Source organism: Buteo buteo, chromosome Z (assembly GCF_964188355.1).
Source record: "Buteo buteo chromosome Z, bButBut1.hap1.1, whole genome shotgun sequence".
Lineage (NCBI taxonomy): Eukaryota > Metazoa > Chordata > Aves > Accipitriformes > Accipitridae > Buteo > Buteo buteo.
The window spans coordinates 50,991,920-51,008,146 of NC_134204.1; the positions used below are offsets into that span (position 1 = coordinate 50,991,920).

Genomic DNA, 16,227 nt, shown 5'->3' on the forward strand with positions numbered 1-16,227 from the left:
TTGAAAAAATCAGCACACTTACAGTTAACTGTCTCAGTTCTGTGTAAAGCATTTAATAACCTGGGGGAGGGCATGGAAGGGGAAGAGATGGTCAGGAGTTTAAATAAAGAGATCCTGAAGAATACAATTGGTATTATTTGAGGGCCAAGATTCAAATACTTTTAGTGCAACAGAAAGTTAGTTGTAGTTCTAATCCAGAATTTGTGATGCCTTAAGCTACAATTGTGGGCTTTCTTCCTTGTGAATATTCCATAAATATTTAAAGTAGGAATACAATAAGATCAAAAATAGGTACATGTACCATGCTTACTTGTAATACTATGTATTTTAATACTTGATTCCACTCACTCTTTTACCTAGCCTGATCTCATACCTTTCTCCGTCTCCTGTTGTATAGCTCTGTAATTAGGATGGTAGAACAATTGGTAGGAAGAACTTCAATTTTGTGTTAAAGATATACATTTGCTAGAGCCCAAGAAAAAAAATAAAATAAAACAACGCGTGTATTTCACATTAAGCAGCTCACAAGCCAGAAGTAACTTGAAGAATAACGATGGGTAAGAGTCAGAGGAGTGGTAGAGTAACACACAGTGGTGCTGAAATAACTGCAGTTCTTGAACATGCAAAGTAGAGAATAATGTTGATATTTGTCAAAAGACAGTGAATCTTCTTTTTATGTCACTAGTACATCCATTTTTTAACATTTGAAATTAACTAGTATGTGTGTATATTATATTTTTATATAGATATCTATCTCAAGCATTCCAATTGCTTCAATGAGATGTGCACAAAGCTATCACCCTCAACTTGAGACTAACACTTCAAAACAAATGCTGATTTCACTTCCTTTATAATATACTAGTATCAGAGACAGTTGCAAATTTAGACAGCACTGTTAACATCAGTAATAACAGTCTGTGCATACTGGTCATCAGCTTTCATTCATTAATTCTGTACTGGTACTTTGATGGGGAAAGACAAAGTGTTTGGGATTTTTGCAGAAGTTCTGAAAAAAAATAGTCTAAAATACTTTCTTCCACTTGTTGATGAATATCCTATTTTACTGTAATACTGAAACAACAATATCTCAAAAATGAACTTTCTAAAATGTACAAATAGTAGTAACAGGACAATGAAGTAGTGAAATGCCTTCCAGAAGATTTTCTGAGAAGTTACTGCTCTTAATTTGTGAAGTGATGGATGTTTCTTCTTTTCATAAGTGCTTGTTATTAATAAATGTGTTACTGAACATGTCCCCAGAACATAATCTGTTCCTGCAAAACAAGCTATTATTTCTGGATATATGTGAATGTATCTTCCTTCTAGAGGATTCTCAGCTATCTGCAAAAAAGCAGTGAAACAAACAAAAAACCACTTCCACACGAGCTCAGTTTGAAATACCAAATTAGTAATAGTTGCAGTGCTTCTCTACTGTAGAGGCTTCCGGTAAGTAAATGCTACGTGACTTTGTTAAACATATATGGAAATGAAAGTATATCAATCTCTAGAGACTGGAACAAGCACATACTTTTGTTACAGTATGTTTTGTTACAGTACATTTTGTTACAGGACATATAACAAAGTCAGACTTTTCTGCAACAAAGCTTTACATTTGGGAATTTGATGCCTATTACTATTTGATGCTGTTACTAGCCACAGCAATGCAATATATTAAGTTAACAAAGAGCATCCAAGAGCCTCCACTACTACCTTAGAAACACATACCAAACTCTTGTCCTTAAATGGCACTACAGTCAGTTTTTGCAGAGCTAGGAACTTTTTCCACTGCTTTTAAAACAGAAGTAGTTACAGTTTTCTCCCATGCCACCCCACAAAGGACTACATAATGTAACATTATCTAGCAGCCTTCAAATTCTGGGTCAATCTAACAGCATCACCACAATGGTAATGACCACTACAGCTATTTTGAGATACAAGCGGCTGAAAGGAACAGGAAGAGACAGAAAGGTAACTGGAAAGGTTATAGTGTTATACTGGGGGAAGGAGAGAGGGAGAGGAGAAGCAAGGCAGAGCAGAGCAAAAGCACCTATGAAACATCATGAAACAGCCCTGAAGCTTACATACAGTATAAAAGAATGGGGTAGGAGATTTGTTTTTAAACAAATAAAAAAATTGAAAAAAGGGGAAGCAAAAGCACTTGTAATGATACAAAGCACCTGTAATGATACCACAACAGATAACCCACTACGTTAAGAAGCTTTCCTGAAATATACCTAAATACCCAGAGGCAAAGATAGTGCAGGAGATATTGAAGAGGTAGATGGAGAGCAGAAGAAAGAGGGTACAGAAACAAAGGAACCAGTGTATTTATGGGAAAGCACTTGTTGACAAAATAATTTTCTAGAGTGGCTTATCTGAAGGTAAATAATGAAATTTTGACAGTAAAACATATTTTTCTTCTATGGCAACTCTGTTAACAATGAGTAATTTCAGCCATCTTCCATAAGTATGTTTTCCCTACAACAGATAAATCAAGTGATAACATCTGTGTACAAACTAGTCTGGGGGTCTGCACTTTAAAATCAGCTGGGACTACAAGGATTGATGTCACAGTGTGGCTTCACATTTACTTGTTAAGTCACAGTCCAGTCCATTGAAAGGCAGAAAATATTCAATATAGTAGTACCCCAGTCTCTTGTGGCATCTCAAGTTAGGAGCCTTATGTTAGAAGCATCTCAAAACACACATGGAAAGTTAGGTAGTTAGATTTTCTGAAGTGCCTAGTACCCAGCAGTTTCCACTCAAAGCCTGCCAGATTTTTGAGAAGCAGGTTCTACTCGACTAGATTTGGCTTGCTATTTTACAATTCAAACAATTCCTCTGGCACACCTGCCCCCCAGTAATTAATTACAGTGCTTCTCCACGTGTCCACTCCCTCTTCTGCATAAGGAAATTAACATCTTTTCATATACATGTATAGCAAGTAACTATTACCCATGCATTCCTCTTTAAGAGAGGGTATTTCACATTTCCACATCACCACAGTAAAAGCATCCTCCCCAACAATACTGGTACTAACTGGAAAAGACTGCTTTAAAAAAGGGGGCTAGGCTGTCATTACCATCCTCATTTTTTAGTTCACTCACATTAATTAAAAAGCAAACAAAAACCCCAATGAAGCCACTGCAACTCCCCCACCACTATTTTTGAGTCAATTCAAAAGCAGCTTTCCTCTTTTGCCGGTCAATGGGATTTAAGGAAGTTACCGCTTGAGGCCAGTCTTCCAGTTCTTCAAACTCCTGCACTAATGAGTCAACATACTCAGGATGTGCAAATGCAGTTCAGCCTCTGAACTTGATTCATACTTCAGGCTGGTTGACCCAACATGACTGATAGAATAACTGTTGACAAATACTTGGAATCAAGTCTAAGAAACCAGCCTCAAAAGAATGGTCGGTCATGCATAATCCAGCCAGAGAGAGGCATGGATCTATGATGCAACAGGAATAATGGAAATATTGGCCTGCTTACCCTTCCTCCCCAATTTACTCAGTAACAGATAACATTCCTGGCAGGATTAATAACTGGGAGTGAAGAAAGATTAGAAGGATTGAAGACTGATATACATTTCAATACAGAGAAAGACAGCAAGACAAGATGTGCTTCTTCTGAATTGCCTCAGTCAAAAGAAGAAATTGGATTCTTGAAAAATGCTGCAGCTATTAGCTCATCCTTAAGGAGGCAGGAACAGCAAGAAATTACTTTGCTCATTATATTTGAAAAAGAAAATGACATCACAGAATGGTGTCTTGTGAGAAGTCCGATATGATTTGAATGAAGCATATTCCAAGAAACTAGATCAGTCTTTCCTGGACACAGGGTAGCATCCAAATGGCTCAACGAAACTGCAACAATTCTGGACATGAGTAAACATGCAGACTAGGTGTCTGTGAAACTACAGAAAGGAAGCAAGATGTCTGTGAAATCTGTGTTTCCAAAGCTGAATGTTAGTAAGATTTAAGACAGTATTTTGAATCTATGTGCCAAAGTCCTGAATAAGTGCTTACTGGAACACATCCCTCCTTCAAGGGACATAGCTTAAAGTACTTCTCCTATTAGGACAGTACCCAGTAAGCTGAAAAGAAAGTTAAAAAACAAAGCTAGAAAATAATCCATCCTATGGCCTTCAGTGTGCTGTAGCAACTGTTGGTCCAAAAGAAGACATCAGAGTGGAAGAGTATTTTCTGTGGCAAAGATTAACCTGAAAGTTAAATTGGGCCATTAGCAAAAATCTGTTCATTACTACTTCTTTCCATCTTGATATTAGATCATTAATATAGGAAAGAATATTATCCTTTTCCTTCTTTTGAAGAAAATGGACAGTTGCCATGGTTAGAAGTTCTACCTGGAATGCAAAAACAAGATTTAGATATAGTAAAGGAAACAGATCTCCTCCACTTGTGTTCACTTCTGCATCCAGACTGCTGTAAACATCAGATTCTTAGACTTCATATGAGCTCTTCTCTGCCTCTGAGCTACCTAACTTACTAGATTTTAAGTATCTCAAGTAATTTCATGCTGTAGAATAGGATTCCTTAATTATTTGATACCTATAGCAATCTAATTTGACTCTGTTACACACGCACACTGTCTGGTAGCTTTTCTGAATGGATAGGCATTGCACATCGGAGGGTAACTATGGATCTAATGTACAGAAGACAGACAGTAAGCACTAAACAATTCATGACAAGGACTCTTAACACTCAGCCTGGGCTATCCCAGGAAATAGGATGTCAGCATTCAAGTTGTTCCAGGACATTCGTCCTTGGCATTCTCACTGCAGATAGCACTCTGTCCTGAGCGTTACGCACCATGTGGGCTTAGGGCATTTTCTGTGGAGACGTGATTATTCATGGTAGTAAAAGCCAGAATTACACTCTTAGGCTTCTTAGGCTTTGTGCCTTAATTACAAAATGGCAGATTCTTTTACTGCATAAATTTACAAATAAAAACAAAAATATGATTGCAAAGTACAGAGTGTGTTTAAGAGGGCAGGAAGCATGTATAGGTTTTTCAGGATGCCATATTTCACACTGTACATAAGCTTAGCCAATTTGAGGAAAAGATGACAGCATATGACTCTACTTCCAGAAAGAAAAAGCCCCCAAACTTAAAGAACAGAACCTCCAAATCTGTTAGAGATACTTTAAATATCATTATAAAGTACATTCTATAGCTAGTTAGAAGTCTAAATATAAAACCTCAAAAATGAAAGATCTCTCAGGGTATATATTCAATATTTCAAACTACAGTAACTAAACATCACACAGGTGTAATTCCTAGCATTTCTTTGCAGGCCTCATGCTTTACTTCCCCATTATGCTGCAGGATGGCTTATCCACAAAGGAGGGCAAACAAGTTTAAGTGTCCAATTTAAACACCAACCAATATTCCTGACACACTTTCCTATCCTACGTTTTGCTTACTATTCTCTTCATACAGACAGGTGTAATGAAAGTTGGCTTCCATGACAGCAATATTCTTATTGACAGTCTTTGATTCCTAGCTTCCCTCTGGTTTACCGTTTCCATTGGCACAAAGCCTCAGCGACTTTGTTCCTCATGTTCCACTGTACTGTGAAAAGTGACAGCTAAAGTTAAGCTGTGGACTTCTGCATTGATATCATTCAATTGGATCAGCTGTGTTCTACTTCAAAATGCAAACAAAATGTTTCAGGAAAAACACAAAACTGTTTTTGAAGACCAATGTAAGAAGCTGAATCAGTCACACAATCCTGCTGCACCCCAGTGATTTGGCCCAAGTTTAACAATGAAGGAAGTGGAGGACAATCAGATACAAACACAGAGGGTGCAAGAGACAGCAGGAATGAAATGTATTTGTGTAAATGGGCATCTCAAATGCAGTAACCGAGGAGCACAGTTTTGCACTGGTATTACTTGAGTTATTCTACAGGATTAATGCAATGATCAGAACTCGGGAGTTGCAGGTAGAAGTTAAGCTAAACTGAAGAACAAAAGTCCTTCACTAAACAAAATGTTAAAATCCAACATCTTCTGTGAATTTTTTTCCTTTGCCCTAAAGTGAACAGGCCATTTAAATTTCAATTAAATAAGTGAACTAAAACTTCTCTTTTTGCTATTGCTCCAACTTCATGAATCAATTATTAAATTGAAAATTAGAGTGATACAGAATTGATCAAAGTGTGGTGGATGAAGTCTAAACACTTCCTTACACAGGAAACTAAAATCCATTAAAATCTTATTCAGAAAAGACAGCCCATGAACCAAATTTTAAAACCATACACTACAAAAGCAAGGTAACAAAAAAGACATATTTCAGATTTTGAAGCTATGCAGGCTTTTCTGAGTAGTCTGCTAATATTTTAGGCTGACTTCCGGCTGCAAGAGTGTATTGCAGAAGTGTTGCAGAAGCTTTTAGTGCTAGATGTGAAAGGAGGAAGCATTTCCTTGACAAACTCAAGTTGTTTACTGGTGTAAAAGGATTTATCTAAAATTCCCTACCATTTTGATACTACCTCCAAAAGGAAGATTTCCCCCTCCCCCTTTTCCCCCACCCCAGTATTCTAGACCTTTAGTGAATTAAGTGATAAGTAGCAATACTAGAATAGAAAAGTTAAGGAAACCACATTTTTGTCTTTTTTTCAGATTGTTCTGGGTTTGCTCTAGGCAGTTGGAAAGTGTATGTTTCAGAGTATCATGAGACCAGATGAGGAATATACTAACTATGATGCAGAGCCACAAGCCTTAATGCCTTCTCCTTCACATGACTGGAGGGACATCCACCCACCACATGGTCAAAGTCATGCGACAAGAAACACTGGCTATGTGAATGAAGATGCAGGTCCAGCCACACAATTGTAGGGGGACAGGGGAGGGAAAAGTTGCAGGGTTTTAGATAAAGAGGTGGCAGGGAATGGCCCTGGTGCACTGTCCTGCATCACTGTCTTATAAACTGCCAGTTTGAACCTCAAAACACTGAAGATAAAAGAAGAAAGATATTAAGACTTCAAGAATGGGGTTTTTTCAGGCTGGAATAGGACATACTGTAAGATGTTTATGGAGATTTTACACTCACCAATTTCATAGCTGCCAGCGAGGCAAGTCAGGAAGGCTGCACTTCCTGACCTGTGATTGAAGCTTCCTGCAGACGCTCCTGGAGCATGTACAGAAAGGGCAGCCAACAGGTTGGGAACACCCATTGCACTTCAATTGTTTCTGGCACATGAATGAAATGCACAGATTTTTGCACTGTGGAGTTCTCTTTGCTCCCTGTGTCCCCCTGCTCCAGGGGGCATCACCACTGACAGGCACCAGTGCTCCAGGAGAAGTCCTGTCTCCTCCCCACTTGGTCTTCCTGCATCAGCTCTTATCCATGCCCATGCCCCCCTCCTGCTGCTTGCAGTACAGCCCTTATTCTCCTCCAGTTGCAATATTCCTCCTGTTTTCGTCTAAGTCACCTCCTTCAGACAGGCACCACCATCTTTCACCTGCCCTTATCACCCCTACATCTGCTACCCAACTGCCTGCCTTCTTTTCCCTCTCTTCCATCCACCTCCACAGCATGGGTTTTTTGGTTGTGGGGTTTTATTCAGTTGGTAGGTTTTCTATTTATTTTAAAATTACCTGATTGGATTACCATTTCCTTCTTCTCTCCCCACTCCTGACAGAGTCTCAAGGACAGAGATTCCCCATGCCCAGACCACATTCTCATTCTGCAATGAAGTATTTTTTTCACAGTGTGGATATATAAATATCTGGGGATACTCCTGAGGCATAGCAGCAAGAAGCAGGCCAGAGGAGGAACCGCAGGGCCAGCAGAGGAGGCTGCAGCTCCTCATCCCACTTCGGGATGCCACTTACACTTCCAGTTTCACATGCTACTAATAAAACCACCTCCTTGTCACATACTTCTCCAGGGTAAATTCATGTGCAGACTCTTCCTTCCCCAGGCTCTCTGGCAGAAAGATTTTACAAGTAATAGTGAAATCAGAGCTGAAAAAACCCACTTGTGTTCATAGAAAGTAAGTGCACAGCATGAAGGATAAGCCCAAACATGTCCAGTATCGTCGGTCGTACTGGCAACACTTCAGACTTGTCAAAAGAACATGGGGGAAGGGAGAGAGAAAGAAGGAAACAGAAAATGTCATGTTAGCCATTTACCAGTATTTAAATGAAATGCAGCATACTCGGAGTATTTTTAGGGTAAAGCATCAACTCTGCTACTTGAATTACGTACTTCATGAATGGTGCTCAGAAGCACAAAGAATAAGGTTAAATAGAAATATCTTTATTATGTAGTACCTGAGAAATGAAATAGTGTTTTGCAGGCTTTGCTCTCAATGTGGAGAATCATGCAATGTGTTCCACAAGTTACACCTCTTTCTGAGGAAGCAGCATGTGTAAGAGTTTTTTATGCACACTTCCTAAAGTACTGTACCTAACGGAGTCCTTCTCCACAGTTCATTTGGATTTTCAGACAGTAAAATATGGAACAGTAAAAGAGAATATTAAAGTAGAATTTACAAGCTTCTAAAATTAAAGTTGCTGTACAGAACTGAGCTCATAAGAAACCAGCAGCAATTTCAGGGTTTAACTGTTAAGTCAGTACTCCATGTAACTCACAGATATTAACCCTACATAAATGAGCTACGATTATATTACTTACTAAAGTCAAATAGGAATAGATCTATCCAAGAATTTTGCTGGAGGCAAATTCAGCTGATTAAAAACACTGGTCATTCATCTACATAATTTAACACCACACCAAAGCAGGTGTACTTGATGGGATTGGAAAGTAGTAATGTCAAGCTGGATGGGTCCTTCAAAGCTGAGCAAATCAGGATAAGCAGTAGCATTTGATACTAAATTGCAAGTAAAATTATTAAACCCATGAAAGAATACCAAAGAAGTTTTGTCATCTTACTGAAAAATTAGGTATTGGAGATCTATTTAGAAGCCTTACTTTAAACAAAGGAATAGGAATGTGAAATTGACAAAGTAATTAGCAATTCCATCAAGAATATACTTTAAGAAAATTAGGGAAGAAAATCTAAAGTATGTGCAGTAGCACATACCATGAATACCAGAGTCTGTTGGGGCAACAAGACAATTTAATGCTGTCAAAAATAATTCATTAAATTAATTGAGGGTCACAAAATACCTGGACCTCCTGTCAAAGTTAGTCTGAACTAGATATGAATATTAATCAATCTGTTTTTATTATGAGCTCAAAGGACATTTGCATCTCATAATTCTGCTGGACTTCTTATCAGGGGCTCATCACCAGGGAAGCACTTGAAATGCTCCTTAGAATTCATGAGAATAGCCATGAACCCAGATCCAATCTCCTTAAGGTTAAAATCCCTATCATGCTTTGATGGTTTTGGTGCCACAATGAATATTCATAGATCTGTCATCTATGTTTAGCTCAACATTTAAAGTGAAAAGTAAACAGACAGTATTGCCTACCTGAATTTCACACCTTCAGTTACTCTAGTCCTTTCTTTAAGTAGCAAGTTATTCACTGAAGAGATCCCCAATTCTAGAGAGCAAGGAAGGAGGGAAAAATGGTGTTAAGTAACTATCTATTACAGCTCCTAATGCAAATTATTTATAACGAAGAGCATTATAACTTCATGTTAGCAGGAAGAAAAGAAAACAGCTACCAAGAGGGAGTCTGGCGTTTCTCCAACTCTTCTTTGCAGAGCACCACAGATGTCAGAACAACTGAGCTACTGCAGTTTGTGAATTAATTCAAGGATTAGAGGCTGCCTTATTCACTGCAGTGTTGGAAGAAACCTTCACTGACTTGTGCACTCCCGGGTCCTCTTTATTCTTATCCTAATATGTCTACACACTGTTTAAAATATATACGTATATATACACATAAATTGTATATATGTATGACATAGTTAAAGGAAGTAGATAAGGAGCATGGGTTCAAAAGCAGTAACTACTTAGTTTGGGCTGCTCCCTTTGCTAGGGTCAAACCTTAATATTCACAGGGTCTGGTGGAAAGGTGCTGAACCAGATGTATATTCCAACACTTCTGTGTGCAAGATTAGTTAGATAATCCTTCTTACTGATCAGCCTTCAGATCACAAGCAGGTAGTTCAGGAAATAACTGGTTTGTACTAAGTGCCCAATAAAAACGTGTAACTAAGCAGTTAAGTCTCATGACATCTGTGAGGTTTAGCAAACAAGTTTGTTACTGAATTATTGTCCCTGACATTTGCTAACAAGTTCAGCAGTTCTCAGTAAAAGGAAGGATGGATTACAAGTACTGCAGGCAATAACAGAAAGGAAATACATTCATAAGAGCTGGCTCTGAGCGACAAGAAGAATCACTGCTCTAGAATCTGCTGTTGAAGTAGCAGCGAATTATTTACTGGTAATAAACCTGTACTCAAAAAAAAAAACCCCAAACCCAACAAACCAGAACACCCCTGTATTCAGAGAGCATCCACCTGTAATGGCAAACTGTCAAGACAGCATTCATATTATCAGAAACAGGCTTCAAACCAGACAGAAGATGTAAGGAAAGCTGATAACTTCAAACAATCCAGTTCACTCTTCAAATGTTCATGTAAAATAAGGTAAAAGGAGTACTAAATTAAATTTTATGCATCTCTTATGTAAGGTAGGGCAATGTTTTGTAGATTTTATTTTAAAAAACAAAAAAACTCTCTTTACACTTGAGCTCCCTAGTGTTTTATCTTTCACACTACATGGCAAGACACTTGCTTGCCAACTTTCTGTGGGGGCTTGTTTGTCATTTCAGCCCTTCCTTGCTCACATACTACGGAACCGAGTCTTCTGGGGGTTTTTTTGGTTTTTTTTTTTCTCAGACTGACATGAGCCAGATTTAAAAAGTAAAATTAAGGGGTTTTTTATCTTTACCCCTGTAGTTTGCAGAAAAGACTGTCAGAAAATTTATGGACTAGAAACAAAGAGCTGAGGCAGATGAGAACAGGTAAAATAGACTATAAATGCAGAAAAATGGTAAATCAAGATAAGAATGCTGAGGAGGAAAAGAGGGAAGGAGGAAACTTGTCTGGACAGCATTACATGTCAAGAGACAGAAAGCTTTGATCACCTCTTTTGTTAGGATAGAAACCTGGGTGGTCAAAACCAAAAAAATTCACAACAGTGGATTACTAAGAGGAACAGCATTAGTAATTGGCTATAACTGCCTTTGTGAAAATAACATTTGATGACTACATAGCCCTGACAGTGACACAAGGAGAGTCTGTGGAAAGAATGAGATTTGAGTCTCCTTCCCTTGGCTGAGGAGTAAGACAACAGCTTTTTAGTCTTTGTTTATCTTCAGTTACCCCAGAATAATGAAGAGGACACAAAAGTAAACTTTAATTGATGGAACAATAAGCTTGACAGACTACATAAGAGATGTACAGTTACTGGGTGAAGGGCTAGAGAACTACAGGTCCCAAAGATGGGAGGGACATCTAGCTGGAGCAAAGCAGGAGGCTATCAACACAGCAGCAGAGGTACAGAAGGAAAACATTTCAATATTATAATGCTTGAGCTCCACATAGACTATACCCAGAATACCTGTAAGCAGAGTTCTGATGATTTTTCTCTCCCCTGGTAAAATAATCATATCACAGTAAGCTGTTCCTCAGACAAAACAGCTGAACAACCAGCTTATAACACATGACACTGCACTGGTTGCCTAACAAGTTCAGTAACAAAGCAAATAAAATCCTTAAAGCCAGCAAGGAAAACATGCATTTTTAGAGTAGGTGTCAATTTTGTAACTGAATTGTCACTGAAAGTTGGCTACCTTCTAGTTAAAGGCTCTGTGGACAACATCTGATATATAGACAGGAGAAGCAACTAATTTAACTGCAGTTAAACATGGACCTCCTCACTCAAATGCAATGCAACTGAAATGAAAGCGGAGCAAGATTTGTATTAGTAAATTTCACTGAGAGGAAACAGATAATTCTCCATGATGAGATGTTAGCACAAAGTACACATTAGTAGCACACATAACATCCTAAAAACATGTAGAGACTGCAATTCTGCATAAGCCATTTCAGTATGTAACAATATTTATAAAAATGAGGTAACAGAAGATATAAGAATATGTATATTTACAACTTCAAAGCCAAATGCCTTCCTCTACCCCTCTCCTTAAAGGAAAACAGACTAAGTAGAAAATAAATGAATTGCACTGTCCTAAACTGTAGCATTAGAAATCTAGGGCTGTGCTGTTAAGAGCATCAGGACAGAACAATGAAAGCCATCCTTGTACAATAACGTTTTAAGAAGTCAGTCACAAATGAGATCTGTTGAGTAGTTCTAAGTCATTGTGTCTCAGCTATTTAGAGTCCCAGATGAATGAAGCCTGTAGACTAAACCCACACACTAATGGACAATTTAATTCACAAAACCACTTCTATAAATGGTAGACTTCTAGCTTGAAAGGCTATTAAATGAACTGGTATAGAGTACCAGCCAGCAGATTGGAAAGAACGATTGTTTGCAGGTACTGCCAAGGCATACTGCTAATCAAGCTGTAACCTTTCTATAAAGTTTGGACAGCTTATTGCACACTTGCCCACATCAGTCATTCATTAAGAATGCCAGTTATAAATAGCAATTGTCTAAGTGTTAGCATTTGCATGAGAATTTGAAGCTTTACGCTTGTCTGAAGCCTTGCTTTCAGAGCTAACAATTCAGTATACTTTCTGTATTTCTAAATAATAATTAAAATACTGATTTAACCAGTTAGAAGAAATTGCTAATGTTGCAACATTAGCAGGCAATTTCATCATTATCCTGACACCATCTGCTTAGATGATTTCTTATTTTACTTAGTCCATCACAGCTTCAAAAGTCATATTAGCCTTTGAGAAGTTAGGTATAAAACTTATGTATGAAAATGAAGATAAAGTACAAATCAATATGATAAATGACATACAGATTACCTTAGAAAGGTGAAACCTATCTATTAGTACAGTGCTTCTACTAAGAGATACACATTCTTTTAGAGAACCTAAATGCCAAAGAAGTCTATTTTGATGGGGCAGCTACAAAAGTGTCATAAGCATTAACAGACTTGAGAAAATTAATGCTATTATTGAGTGTGTGAAATTCAGAGAGAAAATCATTAGTGCAGCCCCATAACATTTTCTAAGTTGTTTTCTAATTACACAGAACAGGTTGAAATTTGATAAAGAAATTGAAGATGCTATACATGTAAAGTGTAAGCTTTAAAAATGCATTTGTGTCTTAGGGAAAAGTATTTTCTAAGCTAAAGAGGCCATGAGTTGACAACAGATGAAGACTTAAATAGCCTGCAAACAGTCAGTCCTTTTCATTACAAAAAAAAAATTCAGACATTGAACGTCAGTTTCACCAGTTTAACCATAAGAAAACAATAATCTAAACTTTATATTGGGTTTCAATATCTTCATTAGAACATCTGACTTACCCTTTTGCAAGCCATTAAAAAAAGAAATGGAAAAAATACCGAGGATTAGTTTTGCACCTGCTAAGTAATTTTCATCTCTCTATAGACATATATAGTGTATACACCCAGATTTACAATCATCCCTCCATTCCAGTCGATGGCAAAGTCATATACATACTGAAAATTACAGATAGCCAGTAGAGCATATTTTAGCATTTCATTTAGTAGAACCATAATTAATGTGAATGGAGTTAATAAATGTCAATGAGTTCAAAGCTGTGCATATTTGGAAGCAAAAAAGCCATAAGGTATGTAACATTAAATGTAAGTTGAGGCACAAAGTATCATGAAAGGTCATTTTAGTTTCTCCCATTCCTACCAGAGGGATGTAACTCTCAAAATTAGAGTCCTTTAGAGGACAACGTAGAGATGGAGTTTACGCTTAGATACATCTGAAGGAGGAAGGTATCTCCATTCACCAGCTTAGCCTAGAAAAGGACTAGTGACCGTAGCCTACTTGAACTTCTCTCTGAATACCTTCTCCCCATGTCTAACATTGTTTGAGAGATCCTTAGAAGACAGCAAGATTAAGACACTTCAATTTTATAATGTTAGCATTTACTTCCATTGGCGTCCAGAAATCTCACCAAGAAAAAAAGCAAATAATCCTCTTGAAACTACTAGGAGTCAGACACATAGAAGGCTGACCTCCAGGTCACGTATATGTGTGCTGGCATCAAGCTTTCCTATTTCTTCTCTGTTCTAATGAAATTCTTTGGCCCATCAGTGACACAGGTGTGTCTAACTGGATGATGAATGGACAACACTGTAAGAACACACTAAGGAGAAGACTGAAAGATACCTGGGTCAGAGGCTGGGAGTGCAGAAATTCAGCTATGTAAGGTGTGAAATCTTATATTTAATTCCAATTAGACACACTGGATTTTCTTGTATGGAGAAACTCTGTATGTATTACAATGTTTGAGAGGCTAAGCCTTTCATAAAGAGAAGGAAGAATTATCTGTGTGCTAATACTTCTTTCTCAGATTATTTTACTGCCATACAACCTAAATCTAACTGTGATCTCTTTTGCTGTATATAAAGGCTTTCCTTATTCATAAGGAAACGGCTGAAAGAGGCTAATACCATCAGGGGTTTTGGTGGGAGGAAAGTGCATTTAATAGAATGCTTTTCAGAAGCAGGTACTCTGTTTTCATATGTGCCAACATAGACTTTGAGAACCTGACATGAATAACTTAACTGACTTATCAGATAAAGGATGTCATTTACTTAAATTTTTGCTTCAAAGTCTAGTATGAATAATCCCTTAGCTGTCTGCTTTAAATCACAAAGGTGACAATCAACCTGTGTGCTACTACAAATCCTGTAGGATAAGACAGGTTAGACTTCTACTCCTGTAGGAGTAGACAGGTTGAGGTAATCAACAGAACAAAAAAACCCACCCAAACTACAATAGATCATTGCCTAAAGTCCTATCAACCCTGAAGTTTTGTCTTTTAAAGAGCTAGAAACAGAGGTATCCTGTTGGTGGACATTAAACATCTCCTTCAACAAACCAAGTAACAACCTAGCAAGTCACTAGCTATACAAACCGCTCCACTGCCTACATAGTCGAGTTCAGCCTTTGCAAAAACAGCCATGAAAAACTGTAACTTGTTTTCCTAAGGCAAGGATTTTTAAAGTCATCACTTCCGACACTTAGCCTCTCAAAAGGAGGCCTGGGATTTTGAAGAAAAAATACCACAGTAATAAGCATTATTACTATGACAGATTGCATCTAACAAGTGAATAGCGTTGTAAAAACAAAATACACCAAGTGATGTGAATGCACACACGGGCGTCTCAGACCTACGGCTGACTGTGTAAGTTCCGGACAGCCCGACTGAGTGTTCGTGTTCGTGGCAGGCCGATTACTCCGCTCTGCCAGTGGTACAGGCAGCTCTCATCAGCCTCCCCTGACACATCTGAACTCTGATGCAGCAACAGCATTTCAACTCCACATCCCTCTTTGTGGTTTTTTGATCGTTTATCTATGCGATGAGAGAGTGAAGAAGCCCATTCTCTCAGGCCGTCTGACACAAAAGTCATTATAACTTGGTCTGCATTTTGAACCAGTATCAATGCCTCTGTAATTCTCAATAGCAGTGGGCCAGTATTTTTAAACTAGTAAGTTACTGCAGTTCATTAAAATTTAAGACTATCAATATAGTAACGGGGAAAATAAATCATCCTTCATCCAAGTCTCCCATTTTTTTCAGTTTACTTAGACTACAGCAGTAAAGAGCCAAGAAACGTCAGGTTTAACTTGTCCTGTCCCCCACACAAAGCAATAGCCAGACTCTCTATAAATTCATAGGAATTGATAAGTTTATCAGTCTTCAGCACTGGCTAAATAAGGGTAATTATTAGGAATCAGTTTTAGCACTCCAGAACAGAACATAGTTCCTTTTAAAAATCTTTATTTTTTTAATTATTGTTTTTATTTAAACTAGCATTGACTACACTTCAGAACTAATTCTGTGTCTAAGGCAACAACTGCATGTACCAAAGCATCCAGACAGGCTTACCGAAAACCAAGAACCTTAAACATTCACAATGATTTGGCAGAAATCACCAGGACATCAGCTATCAGTAGTAACTGTCCTTGGTGGGTAGCTCTAGTTGTAAAACACTGACTTTTAAGCCTACTCATAAGTTCTTAGAGAGGCAACAAAGACGTTTTGAAGTTTCTTTGCTGGATTACAAGATTCTTATATGCCATTTTCT

At 37.9% G+C, this 16,227-nt stretch overlaps 1 protein-coding gene across 6 annotated transcripts in view; it reads right to left on the reverse strand.

The window, feature by feature from the left end:
* CDC42SE2 (CDC42 small effector 2) overlaps positions 1-16,227 on the reverse strand; it is an 86,100-nt gene that overhangs the window by 59,749 nt on the left and 10,124 nt on the right. For 3 of the 6 annotated variants that reach the window (XM_075021197.1, XM_075021200.1, XM_075021201.1), the window contains exon 3: positions 9,471-9,543. The exons of the other annotated variants lie outside the window; for them this stretch is intronic. The gene's annotated coding sequence lies outside the window, so the exon portion shown is untranslated. The remainder of the gene's footprint in view (positions 1-9,470; positions 9,544-16,227) is intronic. 6 annotated transcript variants of the gene reach the window in all.